This window comes from Tamandua tetradactyla, chromosome 13 (assembly GCF_023851605.1).
Source record: "Tamandua tetradactyla isolate mTamTet1 chromosome 13, mTamTet1.pri, whole genome shotgun sequence".
NCBI classification, from domain to species: Eukaryota; Metazoa; Chordata; class Mammalia; order Pilosa; family Myrmecophagidae; genus Tamandua; species Tamandua tetradactyla.
In genome coordinates, this window is record NC_135339.1 from 96,297,576 (window position 1) to 96,315,569 (window position 17,994).

At 37.1% G+C, this 17,994-nt stretch overlaps 1 long non-coding RNA gene across 1 annotated transcript; it reads right to left on the reverse strand.

Annotated features, from left to right (window-relative positions):
* Window positions 1–3,368: 3,368 nt before the first annotated feature.
* On the reverse strand, window positions 3,369–14,085 carry LOC143654493 (uncharacterized). The gene is made up of 3 exons (XR_013161824.1): window positions 13,907–14,085; window positions 12,061–12,480; window positions 3,369–5,158 (listed from the first exon to the last, which is right to left on the reverse strand). It is a non-coding gene; the product is annotated as an uncharacterized LOC143654493 (long non-coding RNA).
* Window positions 14,086–17,994: the final 3,909 nt, after the last annotated feature.

The window sequence follows — 17,994 nt, forward strand, 5'->3', positions numbered from 1 at the left end:
TACTCAATAAAAAATGTTACAAAAACATGAAGATTCAGGAAAGTATTGCCTACTATCAAGAAAAAAATAATTTGACACAAACATCTCTGTGGGAGCTCATATATTGGAGTTATTAGAAAAACACTTTAATTAGGCAATCTAAAATATGTTCAATGTGCTAAAGGAAAGCATGATCAATGAACTAAAGTAAATTAGGAAAAACTTGTCTGAACAAAATGTAGAGACAGAAATTATAAAAAGGGACCAAAAGGAAATTCTGGAGCTGGAAAGTACAATAATTGAAAGGAAAAAACTCACTAGAGCAATTAAAAACAGATTTGAACAGGAAGGGAAAAAGATCAGAAAACCCAAGTAGAAGGCAACTGAAGTTATCCAGAGTGTGGAGCAGAAAGAACAAAGAATGAAGAACAATGAACAGTGCCCAAGTGTACCACCATATGCATCACTGGAGAACCAGAAGGACAAAGACAGAGAGATAAAGTAAAAACATAGTTGAAGAAATAATGGTTGAAAACTTCCCAAATGAAATGAAATGAAAGACATGAACATACATGTCTAAGTAGCTCAACAAAGTCCAAGCAGAATGAACTAAAAAAGGTTCACACTAAGACACATATAGATAAATTGTAAATGTCCAAAGGCAAAGAGAATTGTGAAAGCAATAAGGCAGAGGCAACTTATCAAGTACAATGGGTACTCAATTTGATTAACATATTATACATGTTCAGGAACCATGGAGTTCAGAAGGTAATAAGATGATATAGTTAAAGTTTTTAAAGAAAAAAAAACCTGTCAATAAAGAATTCTATATCTGACAAAATTGTCCTTCAAGAATGAAGGGGACCATAGGACAGACATTATATCTATATTTCACAATAACAATACAAGAGACAACAGAACACTTGAATCCCCTACTCAGAGACAACCACTTCACAAAGTGATGCCACCATGGCCAAAAAGAGAAGAAAACCATTCCACTGACAATTGACACAACCTGTGATCTCAGTCCTAAAAGCAAACATTCCCTTCCAGATCTTCTGATGTGTTGAATTCTGCCAGACCAGCAAGGTAGTCCAGTCCATAGGGGACACGGTCCAGGGCAGGGCATGCCAGTGGCACCTGATGATAGTAGTTCAGTGCACAGTCAGCTTCACCATGTAGGAATGACCATGTTATCTTGATATGATCCCAATACAGTGAAGGAGTTCTTTTAAATAGACATTAGTTAAAAAAATAAAGTAGGTCCCTCTAAGCCATTAACATTTTTGTTCCATTTTTTCCCTCTAAAATGTTCCTTTGCTAGATTATTCTTTATTAATTACACACTTGGATCAGCTTAAAAACATAGATATTAATAAGCTGAATACTTTGGAGGTAGCATAAGAACAAAGTGACATATTCTAGAACCATATTTTTTGTTTGTATTTTCTAGATAGCAAGACAGTACTAGCTCATAATAAACAAAGGTTTATAATGTAATAAATTATTTGTCTCTACCTAATTTCATTTCTATCATTCAGACTAATAAAGGGCAATCTTAAAACATGTTTATAGTAAATAATCAGCATTTCCTTATCACAAGCACACTAGATCTAAATATAAGGACCCTGTTCCAACATTCTGTATTTCTTAATCCTTATATGTGTCAACAAGCTTGATTTTTCAAGAATGAAAGGCCAGTAAACTGTTACAGCATGTACTGTTTTAAATGATATATTTAGTAGTACTGTAGCCTAAGGCAATAACTATAAGCTTACCTGCATGTTTCTTATCTTCTTAGTCAGTAAAATTGAGAAAATAATTTTTTCTCATCTCTATAAAATATTGTATTGCGCTATATGCTATGTAATGTGTGACAGGGATAAGACAAATCTTCCATATGTGTGTGTGTTTTTCAAAAAAATGATAATAGACTTGGGTAGAGAAAAACTATATTCAAGCATTCTCCTTTCCTTTTCCAAGATACCATACTCCAATTTTTCCTTAAATATAAGTTTCCTTCTTGAATGATTTAACTTTCACATTAATAGGTGGTATAACAACCTTAGGTTCTCTGTGAAACAATGTGTTTTCCACTAAGAATTTTCTAAAATAAAAGTTTGAAGCTGGGATTCTTCTCACAAAATATTCTGCCCACTCCACCACAGAAATGTCAAAAATCATGTTTCACACAAGTTAAAGGAAAACAAAACCACAGGTTAACATTTTTCAAAAAAGCAAAGAATCAATCATACTCCATTTTCCTTTTAGGACTTAATAAAATCCCCAGGATAGCACTTAGGATGAGCTGAATGATTAACTGAATTAAGTTGATACATGAAGCTTAACATTAAACATTATGGTTTAAAAGTTAACATTGCCCAATTTTTCAACCAGTCTATGTTATTACAACTTTTGGGCAACCCTGATACCACATGGGTTTAGGATTCCTAACCAGCATGGCTGCATTGATGAGAAGCATAGACAATCAACCTTATTTTCCCCAAATTCTAATGTTTGTGGCATTAGAATGCAGATGCAGCATTGCTGGTCCCTATACCTGTCTTCACAGGGCTTGCATAGGCCCTGCAGTTACTCATTTAAGGTGAATGGGAGCAACTGATTGGGGCTGCAAACTGAGGCTGGTGAGAGCTGAATACAACTGATGTGTCTGTTTGTGTCTGTCTTAGTCAAAAGGCATCTCCAAAGGCATAGCACAAAACGTAGCCTAGTTCACTTATGGCATTCCCTCTGCGGGACAGCATTGGCTCTGTGACTGCACAATTGTGAGGAAACTGCTGAGTTTTAAAACCCAAAAGAAAATCAACTTTTGTTCTTGAACCAAATCAGGCAATAGGGATGGACCAAGGCTTATAGCATTTAGAATCAATTTGTGGAATTCAGATGGGGGTTGGTTGGCTCCAGATGGATTGACTACTTCCTGTAAGTGGTTGTCCCAGGCAGGTTGTCTGTTCAGTTGTCAGTACAAATAGTTACTGCATCTCCTAGTTCATGAACAATGGCCATCTCACAGCCTTTCATTGGCTGCTTTTTATAGTCCAAGTTTTCTACCATATATTATCCATACTAGGTTGCATGGCTACTGCTTCTTCATAGGAAACTGGTCCTAAGATATTTTGCATCTTTGTGCTTAAAGGGCTGTTGTTGAAATAGTGCATTGTAGCAGATAAGCCTTCCATTTCATTAATGTGATCAACTGTGCCCTGCCAGAGTAAGGCCTAATGGCAGTGCCCTGTATCCACCCTTGTAGGGATGGCTGCTCTTTAATTTCTCAGGGCATTTCTGAGTTAGTCCTTTAACTTGCAGTAAGGTGTTATAGGCAGCACACAGTTGTTTTATTATGTAGAAAAACAATTTATTCCATCATAAGCATGCATACAGTTAGTCATGGAGAATAACAGACCTGCTGGTGAAACAGGTCACCCAAGAGGGAGATGGTATCAAATTTTTTGTCAAGGACTAACTCCTAAAAAAGTGCAAACTCTTATCCAGGATATTTTTAATTAACATTAAGAACAAATATCAGCTATTGAGTCATTCTTCTAAACTAAACTGGGCAGTCTATCTGTGGTCTAACTACCAGGGGAAAAGATACATCTTTACAACTTGGTGGTCCCAGGTTTAAAAGAAACAACCATTTCAGAGAAAGGAAAGAAATAAAATGAAACAGCTCAAGACATACATTAATAAATAAAAATATATAGGGAATGAGGAATACGTAAAATAAAATTTTGATTTAACTGAAGAGACTGAGAGGAGGCTGGTTAGCATAGGAAAATGTACATACTAGAAAGTCAGGTTTGACCATTTTAGAATAGAAATCTATATGACTTGAATCTCTCCCCTATTTCCTGAATAAATACATCTTCCAGTATTATACTTCATGGCTCATATGCCTACCCAATATGGCTTTACTCCTTATCCACTCTAACCTTAAGTGAGTCTGAAAAACTTGGAAATAAAACATAAGAATAAAAATGACCACACACATATATATTCCCCTTTCTGAGCCTACTTCAGACTTGGATTTGATTTTAGAAAAATCCCTAAGAAAATTTAAATATAAATTTGTGGCTTTGATGAATCAAAACCCCCGTTAGTATTTAGAAAACACCCAATGTGTGGGGTAATAGCACTGTTGATGGTGAACAATAGAGGGATAGCTGAATAAAGTCTGTGTCTCAAAATTAGTGGTAAATCAATCTCAATCTCAGGAAAAAAAGAGGGGAGTTTAAAATCATAAGTGTAGACATAACTAAGATCCTTTCCCTTCTGGATTCACACTTCCTCCAGGATCTTCATCGTTATAAATGTTCTCTGGTATTGGCCAAACATGCATTATATTGTCTTCTGATACAGAACAAATCACCCTACTTTCACTTGGATTCCAGGAGGAATCATATCTCTTAGCAGTGTGACCACCATGCATAAACAACTCTGTTGGCCTATCTTCTGCATTGTATGGAGGTTGTTCCTCTCCAATTTTACTTAAATCCCAGACATTCAGTTGACGATCAGTACCACTGGAAGTCAAAATAGTTTCATTGTGATGTGACCACTGAACCTGGAATATTTCATCCTTATGTGATTCAAAGGAATGCAACTTGAGTTCTGAGATTCCTCAAGGCAACAGTCTTGTCAGCTGACTCTGTGGCAAGAGTGAATTCACTGTGAAGACTGAAAGAGAGGTAGTTCACTTCAGCTTGTGAGCATCAGGTGAATGGCTTACTTTGGAAATACTGTTCAAATGAGCATCCCAGATCATAAGTTTCTGATAATCAGCAATTGATGCAAACAGAGACTCATGAAGTATATGCCAGCAAACATCTTCTACTACAGTTGTGTGCTCTGTGAAGATGGCCTTGGTATCCACCATTTTTCCTTCTTTTGGAATGGCACTGATGTCCCATAAGCAAATTGTATGGTCATCTGAAGCACCAAGTATGTGCCCACTGAGATTTGGGTTGTAAGAAAGCCCATAGCCTTTCTTCTGATGTCCATGAAGATGCAAGTCTGGGTCGCACTATCCAGAAGGGTCTGGTTTAGAAGGGTGTTTCATGCAGTCAAAAACAAAAACATCATGGGATAGAGTCTTTGAGTAATGATGTAAGTGTTCTGGACATATAACAGGCCCTGTTCACATCTTCTTCATCTTCACCTGGGAAAAAGAAAAAGGATTTTCATTGTGCTCCAATGAGGCTATTTATTTGGCCCAATCATCTGCCACAGTCTTATAGCAAAGAATTTAGCTAAGTGGTAAAGTATAACACATTATATTGCCATATTAATCAGTAATTCTTTTTCAGAACTAAAAGAAGCCCTAGGTCCATTGTTCTTTCACACTGTGAGTCTGGGATGGGCAATTGATTTGGATAAATTGCAAGGCTTTGGATAAACCTGTCAAACTCTTGAGATTGTTGGGGTAATGGAAACCTTTCATTTCTCACTTAGCCCAAATGTTAAAACCCATATATGTTTTGATTAGGAAAAGCTATTTCTGGAAATGGGATACCTCCTAGCAGGCTGCTTTTGAGAAAGAAAAATGGGATTTATGGGGGATGGATCCAGATGTGTCTTGTGAATTAGATGTAGTTAGTACTGATATTGGCTTTTGGTCAGGCTTTTGGCAAAGGCAACAGACAAAGCAAGTTTCCACCAGCCTTTGGTATCAGCTCTAGAAAGAGCTGAAATGTGGCATAGTTTTTTAGAAAAACTGTGTCCTCCTGCAATACTGAACTCCATGAACCCCCACCCACTTGCCTGTCCATCAGGGTTGACAAGAAAGCAGACTTTGATGATGCTGTTTAAGGGAATACTAAAGAATTTATAGTAAAAGAGTAACCTTTGGAAATGCCTTAATAAACCTCTGCTCCTTTGGCAGCTTGCTCCACAGTTCAAAGAATACTGCATTTGGCTGCCCATAAATAGCCTCAGTTTTAGCTCCAGCAGCTATTAGGCATGTCCACTTTTGTTTATGTGACACCTGGTTTGAACCACCATGTCTCCTCAGAATGCAACTTGTACCTCTAATGCTAGGTCTCCTTTGTCCTCGGTAATCTGTCTCTCCCAGGTGTGCAATCATTTGGGTAACCTTTGAGATGAGCTGTCTATAGGTGGGCTGAAAATGGGCACCACTTTTTGGGAGCAGTATGCAGAATCATGTCGTTAATTCCTGTGGTGCAAATTACACTATCTAATCTGACAGCACCCAGTGTGTTAATTGCATGCCTCATCCCTATGCCCCTTAATACATCTTGTAGTTTGTCATTGGTGTTCCAATAGGGGTTTTGATGGGGCAAATCCACCTCATTGGGTCACACCTTCTTATACTGAATATGAGCCAATTAAGCAGTGAGTATTTTTCCATTTAGAGGCTAATAAACATATGCATTGACACAGAGACAGATGAGAAAAAGAGAGGATAATTTAGATATCTCATATCAAGAGAGCAGTATACCATCAGCACCGGTATCCCACATTCAGAGTAGCCAATTTGATTCAAGTTCCTTGTTTTTTGCCTATATGGAGTCTCAATCTCTTATAATTCAGAGGCAGTAAAATCTTGCACCATAATATGTATTTTTTAACTCAGTGGTCATGGCTGGTCCTGGGGCTGCACCAATGGCATCATCCCCATCTGTGTGGGGACCCAGTTTGGTTGGGACATGCTCTGACTTAACTTTATGTTGGATCAGAGGGTGAAAATTTTTTCACCCTTCATCCTACTGATCCCAGTCAGATAGGGACTCATCATCTGAAGGAAAATCCACTGAGTCCCAAACACTGGGATCCCAATCGGGGAAGTTAGAAAACATCTCACTTGAGACTTTTAGGTAATTTATACCCCCTTACCCTAGTGCAACAACATGCTAATATTCACAAATTTTTATCTCCTTAGTGTAGACTCTCATTCAAAGCATATTTAAACTCTGCTTGAGCTATCCACATATCCCTCTTTAACTTAAGTTCCTCCTCTAGGCAGTGAAATGCCACTTTAGCCCTCAGCGCCTCTTCCACTGCTGATCACATGGCCTCTAAAAGTAGCCAGGCTACAGCTGCAGCAGCCTGTGGCTTTCCTTGTTCTTATGAAATCCCAACTGTCTTGCAGCCTGTTTATGGAGGGCTATTAGTCCAGCTGGGGAGTTATGAGTATCTCCCTATTCCCCCAGTGGTCCTCATTCATCTAGGAGTGTGGCCAGACCTCCCATCATGGATGTTGCAGGCCATCCTGGGATTCCACATGGGGAGTCTCTTTTCCAAGTACTCAATGCCTTTTATGGCTGGTGGTTTTTTGGTCTCCTGACTGGCTACCCAAATTTTCCAACCCAGCTTAACCAAAGAGCACAACAGGCAAAATATTTCTCATGTTTTTGAGGGACTTATTAATAAGAGGTGGCTCTTTCCCAATGGTAGGAAGTAGGAAAATGGTGGTCAGTGATCTACAAGAAACAAGAGGAAGGGGAGTGCCTTGTATGACAGGGCTCCAAGAACTGGCCACAAAGAAGTCTCAGCTGAGTCTTGTGAAAGTTGATTACCAAGAGCAATTAGGCTCAGTGACCTTCAATGTCTATTTTATGGTCACACAGAGCTGCTGTTTGCTCAAGGCTCTGCTCTTTTCCCTAAGGGACTGGGGGTTCCAAATTCCTGGGCTGTTACACCACTCCTTCTCAAAGTGTTCCAAAAATAGTAGAGGTATAAATACTTCCCAACTTATTCTATGAAGTGTTCATTACAATGATCCCAAAACCACATAAATACAGCATAATAAAGAAAATTAAGACAAATATCCCCTGTGAATGTAGATGCAAACCTCAACAAAATAACAGCAAATGAAATACACAAATATATTAAAAGCATTAACCAACATGACCAAGCAGAATTTATTCCAGAAATAGAAGGGTGATTCAAAATAAAAATCAAATAAGGCAATGTGCCCCATTATTAGAATGAAAGAAAATACCACATGACCATTTCAGTTGATGCAGGAAAGGAGTTTGGAAAGGTCAACAACCTTTCATGATAAAAACACTCAGAGAACTAGGAATAGAAAGAAACTTTATAAATAAAGGGAATTTGTGGAAAGCAGTTAACGTCACCTGGTGAAATACTGAAAGTTTTCCCTATCAGGTAAAGAACAAGATATGCAGTATCACCAGTTTTATTGAACATTGACCTGGCCAGAGCAATAAGACAAGAAAAAAAACCCCAACCAAATTGGAAAGGAAGAAGTAAAACAATCCCTGGTGAAAGATGACATGATTCAATATATATAAACAAACAAACAAACAAAAACACCCACAAGAAAGCTACCATGGCTAATAAACCAATCCAGCAAATTGCAGGGTAAAAGATAAATATGTAAAAATCTGTTAAGATTCTAATCACTAGCAATCAATTATCTGTAAAGGAAATTAAGAAAAATTCCATTTATAATAGAATATAAATGGATAAAATACTTGGAAATAAATTTAACCAAGGGCTTTTATACCAGAAATGACAGAACATTGCTGAAAGACATTAAAGAGGACTTCAGTAAATGGAAACACTTCCTATGTTCACATATTGGAAGACTTAACACTGCTAATATTTCTACAAATCCAATGTAATCTCAATAAAAATTCTAGTAGCTTTTTCTGCAGAAAGGGAAAAGCTGATCCCGAAATTCATATGGAAATGTAAAGAGCCCCAAATATCCAAAATACCCATGAAAATGAGGAACAAAGTTGGAGGACCCACAGTTTTTAATTTCAAAATTGTACTAAAATGTAAGTAATTAACAGTGTGACATTAGGAAAGGGAAAGATAGTGAGCCAATGGGATGAAATTGGGAGTTCAGAAGTAACTTCTCACATCTATGGCAAGTTGATTTTCCACAAGTGGGCCATGAGCAGTCAATGTGAGAAATAATTGTCTGTTCAACAAATGATGCTGGGTAACTGAAAAATCTATATAAAAAGAATTAATTTGGACCCCTACATCTTACCATATACAAAACTTAATTAAAAAATTTTCAGCAACACACACACACACACATATATATATAAATATGTAAATTCTCATGGAAAAACTCTTACAAGAAAACATAGGAACATATCTACATGACCTTTTACTAGGCAATGTATTCTTAAATTTTCCACCAAAAACATGAGTCACAAAGAAGAGGTAAATTGGACTTTATCAAAACAAAAAACTTTTGCTCATCAAAGAACATTATTGGGAAAGTGAAAAGACAAATCCAGGATGGGAAACAATATTTGGAAACCATATATCTGAGGGTTTAATAGTCAGAATACATCAATAAATCCTACAATTGAACAGCACAAAGAAAAATAACCCAATAAAATCAGCAAATGATATTAGTAAAAATTCTTCAGAGAAGATATAACAAATGGCTTATAAAAACATGTCATGATCTTCAAATCATTAGCCATTAGAGATCTGCAAACTAAAACTATAATGAGATATTACTACACACACACTGGGATAGCTATTATTTAAAAAACAGAATATAATAAATGTTGACAAGGATTCAATGAAATAGGAACTTTAATACATTGTGACAATGAAAAATGATGCAGCCACTATGGAAAACATTTTGGCAATTCTTTATAGAGTTAAATATAGAGTTACCATATGAACCATCATTTCCAATTTGGTATATGTCCAAAATAATTTGAAAAGATACTCAAATATTTTCACACCCATTTTCATGAGAATGTTGCTGGCATTGGGCTTCTAGGTTCTTTTCTATGCCATGAGAAAGAATTCAAGGGCATAGCACAGGTTGAGTAAGCAGATAGGAAGTTTATTAAGTACTCATGCAGAGTAGGAACATGAAGACACCCTTGCAAAGAGGTGAGGGGTGAGAGGACCTCGCACTGTGAGGCAATCTGCTTTTATAGATTTTTGTTCCTTTTGTAATTTTTATGAACTATTTTACTACCCTTCACCTTTTCCTCCTCCACAGGTGCTTGATCATAGGTGCCTCATGTGCTGGTTTGTAATTGTTATGTACCCCAGAAAAGCCTTGTCCTATTCCTGATTTAATATTGTTGGGTGGATTTTTTTATTTGATTGTTTCCATGGAGATGTGACACACCCAATTGTGGGTGTGTCCTTTATATTTTTATTTCTTTGTTGTATAATATAACATATATGCAAAGCAAAGCAAGAAAAAAGCAACAGATTTCAAAGTACTCTTCAACAAGTAGTTACATGACAGATCCCAGAGTTTGTCATGGGTTACCATACCACCATCTCAGATTTTTCATTCTAGCTGATCCAGAATATAAGAGGCTAGAAGGAATAAATATTTTTTTTAAATCATCACAATTGACTTTTTTGCATATGAAAAAATAATATATGTACAAAAAAGCAATAAATTTCAAAACACAGCACAACAATTAGTTGTAGAACAGACTTCAGAGTTTGGTATGGGTTACAATTCCACAATTTTAGCTTTTACTTCTAGCTGCTCTAAGATACTGGAGACTAAAAGAAATATCAATATAATGATTCAGCAATCATACTCATTTGTTAAATCTTACCTTCTCTGTATAACTCCACCAGGGACATTTGGGCTACACCCTTTCTAATTTTTTCATGTTGAAAGGAGCTGTCAATAACATGGGGTGGGGAAATGGAACTAGCTGATGTTCTGGAGAGGCTGGGCCTTTAGGTTTCTGGACTTATCTGGTTCAGGAACCCATCTGGAGGTTGTAGGTTTCTGGAAAGGTACTCTAGTGCATAGAACTTTTGTAGAATCTTATATATTGCCCTAGGTGTTCTTCAGGATTGGCTGGGATGGTTTTGGTTGGGGTTGGCAAGTTAATGTAAAAGCTTGCATAAGAGTGACCTCCAGTGTAGCCTCTTGACTCTATTTGAACTCTCTCAGCCACTGATACTTTCTTAGTCACACATCTTTTTGCCTCTTTGGTCAGGATAGAATTGTTCATCCCATGGTGCCAGGACAAGACTCATCTCTGAGAGTCATCTCCCACACCATCTGGGAGACTTTCACCCCTGGATGTCATGTCCCATGTAGGAGGACGGGCAATGATTTCACTTATAGAGTTTGGCTTAGAGAGAGTGAGGCCATATCCGAGCAACAAAAGAGGTCCATCAGAAGTAACTCTTAGGCATACGTATAGGTAGGCTACACTTCTCTACTACCTACATAAGCTTCACAAGAGTAAGTCTCAAATCATGGGTTTGGCCTATTGATTTGGGTATCCCTAATGTTTGACACAATTTCAGGGGATTCCTTGATTATAAGTTTAATAGTACCATTTTTTTCCTCCCATCTCTCAAGGGACTTTGCCAATACTTTTTGATTATCTGCTTAATATATTCTAGGATGTATCAGACATTACATTCAGTTATACAGGATTAAATACCTTCATTCTTATTCTGGGCTTCCTGTGTTTCAGTTATTCAAATGAGCTCTGTGAATAGTTTGAGGTACATTATGTGCTACAGAAAAATTAAGTTCTGGAGAAAATAAACTTTTCTTCCTTTGGTCTCAGAGAGTAGGTGCAGTTCTAAAATATAGATGGAAATATGACTCTTCCCATTTAAGGTGTGTATTGATTAGTTTACTGGAGTTCTTTAAAAGAGGAAACATTTTGGAGAGAGCTCAGAGCTGACAGAGATGGAGACATTTTAAGATGCTTGAAGTGTCAACAGAGAGAGCAGATGCCTAGACAAATGTTTGGAGATGCACAGCCCAGCAGACATTGCCATGTGCCTTCACATGAGATGCTAAACAAGCCATAACCCAGAATAGTGTCCTAGAGGAATGAAAGTGAAGGCCCTCAGATACTTAGAGAGGAAACCTCTGGCATCAGAAGCTGGAAGCAACAGAACCAGGGAAAAGGAATGTCTTCCCATGTGACAGACATTGGTCTTCCTTGAGTCAAGGTATCTTTCTCTGGCTGTCTTAGTTTTGACATTTTTATGACCTTAGAACTGTAAACTTATGACAATAAATTCCCTTTTTAAAAGCCATTCCATTTCTGGCATATTGCATTCCAGCAGTATTAACAAACCCAAACTACTCACTCTGGTGTTGTTGATTGTCTCCTCTATTGTCCCTCTTCTGTTGATGCTGAGATCTTAGATACTCACTCAGGTGGGGTCCATTGCTCCCCAGTTGCTGTTTGTTGCTGTTCTTCTCAGAGATATCTTTCTCCTTGTTGCCTGATAGCTTCTTGGAATTTGCCCTCTGCTCATCAGCCAGCCAGCACCCTAATTCTAACCCTGCATCAACTGCCCTTTCAGAATTCTAGCTCCCCTTAATCATGAGGAAATTTGGCCTGATAGTCCATCTCCTGTAACTCCTTCAAGCTGCCAGTGGGTTGCAGGCCCTACTTGTGGGAACATAGAAGTCTCTGGCTATGCCTTTGAGGGTGGCTGGTTGAGTATGGGGAATGGGAACATAGCTTCTTGGCAGGGAGGAGTTTGTTGTGATCAGCTTCTAATCTGGAAGAAATAAAGTTGGTGAGAAGTTTACAAATGCAAAGACCAAACAATTGCAAGAGGATAGGAGTGGGGCTAGGATAAGCATTAACCAAGAGAGATTGAGGAAGAGGGAAGGAAACAAGTATCCTTTAGGTTCAAGAGTGAAGCTAGCTGGGCAGCATGTTCTTGCTCAACTGGGGAATAAGAGGATGCAGGTGGCAAGCTAAAGGTTACAGGAACAGCCTGTTAGGAGGGGCTCAACTGATCAGAATTCAACCTTAGCTGCTACATCAGCCTAATTATTCCTTCAAGAGATGTTAGAATTATCTCTTTGATGGACAGAGCAATGAATTGCAGCTGTTTCTGCCAGCAAGGCATGGTGTTTGAGATTGAGTGTCCCTTAGAGGTACATAATTGGCCTTCCACCATTTGTGAGAAAGTCTTGCTCTTTTCACAATGCTGTATGCATATGCAAGACTAGGAAAGCATACTTGGAATTGGTGTAGAGATTTAGCCTTTTCCCTTTTCTTAGTTCTAGAGCTCAGGTGAGGACGATTAGTTTTGCTTTTACATCTGAAGTTCCTGAGAGCAGGGTTTTGGCTTCACTGTAGTCTGGCTATCACCTACCCTGCTCTCTTTCTCCCTTGATTAATGAAGCTACTTTTTGAAATAAAAACATTTTACAGTTATCTTATATTGGGGTCAGCAACTGTTAGGCCTGGAGGACAAGACCCCTTCCCCCATGATGTGACCTACACTTGGCAAATATTTCAGAAAGCCTCTTGGACCCCAATCCACACCAGCCCACATCTCCTTCACCCTTCAGCATTTGCCCTCCTGTGATAATCTCCCATTACTTAGCTTCCACCCTCTGGCAGATGCATTCATGCAGTAAATTCCCCTTAATGAATATCCACCCTCCAGCATTTACAACTTTGCATGCCTAAGGCAGCATTTAAATTTTAAACTTCACCAATAGAAGGCTGCCAACTCCCAAAATTAGCCTCTTGCTTCTAAAAACCAAAAAATGAAAACCTACTTAACCCCTGCTCCCAACTCCCTACTCTGAAAACCATAAAAAACCTTATTCCCCACCACTTCAGTGCTCCCTAAACCCAAACCATAAAAAATTTATTCCCTGCCTCTTGGGTGTTGTCCTTTCTCTCTTGAAACACTACCCAGGCAGTTCTGTTTCTTCCTGAAATAAAACCTTTGCCTGAATTCCTTTGCTCTTGCCTCATTCTTGGTGAGTTTGCCTTTCAAATGGTGCTGAAACCAGGACCCTGAACAAGGCAACATGATATTTGTGGTCATTTAATTTATAGGCTGAGATTCTAAGACAACACAGACTTCAGTGATATAAAAACAGATTTTATTAGGAAAGTAATTAAAGAAAATAATTAGAAGAAAGTAATTAAAAGAGCTTTAAAAAATAAGGCATAGTTACATCACCACATACGATGGCACAAACACCTGAAGAGAAGTGTTGGAAAGTCTCAGAAGCAGCATTCCAAGTCTCCTTACTAAAAATTAACAGCAAGGCATTCTTTTCCTGGATAAGATTCTGATGAGATGTTCTCTCTTTCTCAAAAGATTCTCCTCTCTCATGAGATTCCCCTCTCACAATATTTTCTTTCTCTCTCTAGCTGCTTGCATGTAGTTTTTATGATGTCTTAACACAATAGTGGCTGGGTTCCAATTAGTTTACATGACCAGGTCCAGTTTGGTCCACTGGGAACTGGCTGGGGACCAGGAGGAGTTTCTTGGGAACTAGATGTCTTTATCAAAGTACACCTCCTTCCAGGAGGATAGCTAGTCTCCCAGCTAGAGTGCACATTTCAACTGTTTCTTACCAAGGTCACACAATAGCAATATCAGTTAAACAGAACAGACTCTACAAATTTATCTTTTCCTTACATTCGGCCCTTAGAGTCTGATCTGTTCATGATGTAAGTCATGGTCATTTGGGGGGTAAATTTAGTTTATCAATATATTCTTATTTAAATACAGGACAAAGCATTAAAATATTTTATCCAGGATTCACGATTTGAATATTATTTAGCCAGTACAACAAGAGTATTAAAAGATTAAGCCACCTGGTTTGGGGCTAGAAAAGAAATATCACCCAGCCAGTACAGTATTCTTCTTCCATGGTATAATATCCTCAGATTAATAAATCAAACCACCTAGTCTGGTACAGTAAACATCACCCAACCAGTACAGTATTCTTCAATTCTTCTGCCATGGCATAATATTCTCAGATCAATATTCTTGGATCAATATATTAAGCAGAGTACATGAAACTTTAAGTAGTGGCCTGCACTTTGTAGAGTTTCCCATTAAATGTTTGACAAAGAGTACAAAAGCAAGAGAATAAATAGCAAAGTAGTATCAAAGCCAATGTTATTATACCAGCCAATGTTATTAATATCAAACCAAGTGCTGGTAAAACACATTCACCATAACTGCAAAGGATCTTGGGAAAGAGTGTGTATGACTTTTACTGCCTCATCTATTTCTTATAAAGCATTTTCAACTGAATTTTAATTATCTGGAATTTATATATAATACATAAAATGTTAACATTTACATTTACATAGCATTACATTTACATAACATTAAATGAACAAGTTCCTTTTTGAGCAGTTCTAAGATTTAGCCAAGTCCAGTTCTGTTCAATGGCCAGTGCTATTTACCACAGTTCTTCAGCTGCATCAGTTGGGAATTCAGCACAGATCCAGCAGTAAGAGACGTAATGCACTCAGGCAAAAGTATGAGCCCACAATGCCAGACTATTAGTCAGTCATTCAGCTGAAGATGGTGAATACTATAACATACTTATTTATAAAGAAAAAGTCGATTAATAGGCAATATTTTTAATTCATTCTTTTCAGCATAGGTCATTATCATTGTATTATTATTTTCCATCTGCTAATATTTCAAGGGCCCTTGGCCTGTCTTGATTGTGTTTTTTTATTCAGACTTTAGAGTTAATTTTGATATATGGAGCCATATCCTCCTGCATGAATTGCTACATTAGGAGCATGATTTAGCTTTTCCTAGTTTCCTTTTTATAAAGAATAATCATTAATTGCCTTTAAAGTGACCAATGTCACTTTGGATTTGTAAAGGGGGTCCATAATACAATGTAATAATATCTAAGGTTTTACAAGTATTTCTTCTGGGTCACACATTGGTATGCACAGGCAACAAGCACTCCAGAGAAGGTGTCTGCAAAAGTGCATATGTATTGAATCAATTTCCCATATTTGAGCATGGAGTGTTCCTCTTGCCAATTCCAAATACAATATTGGTATTGTTTGTAAAGTACCTTTTCTACAAATTTCACATTAATTTTTAATTTTATTTAAAATAGAAAAAGGTAAATCAATCCCTCTGGCTTGTGCCCACCTGTGCTTTGTGTGCTTAAATGTTTAGGTTTCTGATGCACCCATTGTGCATACACAGAGTCTTCTTCAGTAATACACTCACAGGAACTTCTGCCAAGGCATCTGTGGTAGCATTATACTCACATTCAGGTGAATTTAAGGTCTAGTGGGCATCTACAGGAAAAACAGATACATTAGTACATTGAACAATTTCCCATTTTTTCTTTCCATAATTTTTCCCCATAATTTTCTTCCATGTATTTCTTAATTATTCTATTTCCAGGTAAGCATCCAATTAGTTAATCCATTGGCCACTGCCCATGAATCTGTGAATAGATGACATTCCCCTCCTTTTTGTGCACCGTGGTTTGACCTTGCCTTCAATTCTGCTAGTTGATTATTGCCCTTTTGCCATGACTGTTTTTAAACTTTTATCTTTTGCAGAGGAAATCACTGATTTACTGAACTACATGTTGTTTTTGATGCTCTTCTGTTATTTTATTTCTGTGAGAAAAACTGAGAAGATTTGGTTAAACAAATTATTAAACTGTTGTCTAATATTATGTAAGAAAGATAAGTTACTGACAGAAGGTTAGAAATGTCTTAATTTTTATAACATTCTTTAAACATTTTTATGCAATTTAAAGCATATTAAATGAACTTTACTTTTAGCACTTCATTCTTACAAAGTTAAAGAACAATGTTTGTGCCACTGTTTGGAATAAAAAGATATCTTTTAAAGTTTGACTTTGAGAAAGCAAAATGTTAAAAGTTATCAGGTTTGAAACAGTACTTGGTTCCTTACTTTAACTAAAGCTGAGAAAAAAGTTAGATTTTTACAAACAGTGAGAAGATTCATTTTTCTTACACAGCCAAGGATATGATCAAATTAACATAAAGTACAAGAAGTTATTTTGATAAAACATAGACTCTCTGCTTTTTACACTGATTACTTAGAAAAGACTTTTATAACTTTCCACTAAAACAGACTAATAGTCCAAAAAAACTATGTCACTTTAACAGAGAGAAAATTAAATTTTAGTCTTGCATCAGTATATTATTTGATATTAAGGTTTTCAAAAATTTTACAGATAGACCTATTAAATCTTTCTTGATTTTGACCATAATTTTCTTTTCCACAAACCTTCAGCAACTTACTATATCTATTCAAGCTTTGTCTTACATTTTCCTCATTCTGCAACAGCCATTTATTTTATTTTAGGGCAAAACTATTCTCTTTATCCTTTTAATAAAAGCACATCCTTTGGGCGGGCCGCGGTGGCTCAGCGGGCAAAGTGCTTGCCTGCTATGCCGGAGGACCTCGGTTCGATTCCCGGCCCCAGCCCATGTAACGAAAACGGAGAAACAAAATACAATAAAACAAGAAAATGTTTAAAAGATGTTTCCCTTTCTTCCTCTCTTCCTTCCTTCTATCCTTCCTTCCTTCTCTCTGTCTTTCCTTTAAAAAAAAAAAAAAAGCACATCCTTTATATCCTTCATACTTAAGCCATTACTTCAAGCAAACATTTTACCACATACAATTACCATCAAAATCAAATTTGTCAAAATAATGTCAAGTATACAAAATGCTTTTGTTAATGCATATTTGAAATATCAATATACAATTTTTTAGGAAGAATTAATGGCACATATCAAGACAGGAGTTTTTTCAAAGTTAACAGATTTTTTTAACTTAAAACTAAAGAAAAACTGTGAGGATAAAACTTGCACGCAAGGATTTTTTCAATATTAAACAGCTTCCCCAATTCAAAAATATGAAATATAAAACCAAACGGGAGCCACAAATTTGGAGTCACAGATAGTGGGGTTTGGCCTAATCTGTTTGTCTGAAATAAAGGGGCTAAATTAGGGTACAGAGTTACTGAGGGAGCTGGATGCAGGTCTTCTGCCTTGCCAGGAGTAGGAGCATTAACAGTATTCATTTTATGATTATAAATTGGTTTACATTTTTCTTCATATATTCTCTTTATCTCATTATTTGGCAAACCATTAATACTTTCTTGGCTGATACTATCTTCCAGCAGGCTTGGAACATGTCTCAGCAGGAAATCCTGTTACTGGTATTGAGGAACTGACTCTCATTTTATCTTTTGGTCTCTCCTCTTATATTCCAGTCTCCCATGTT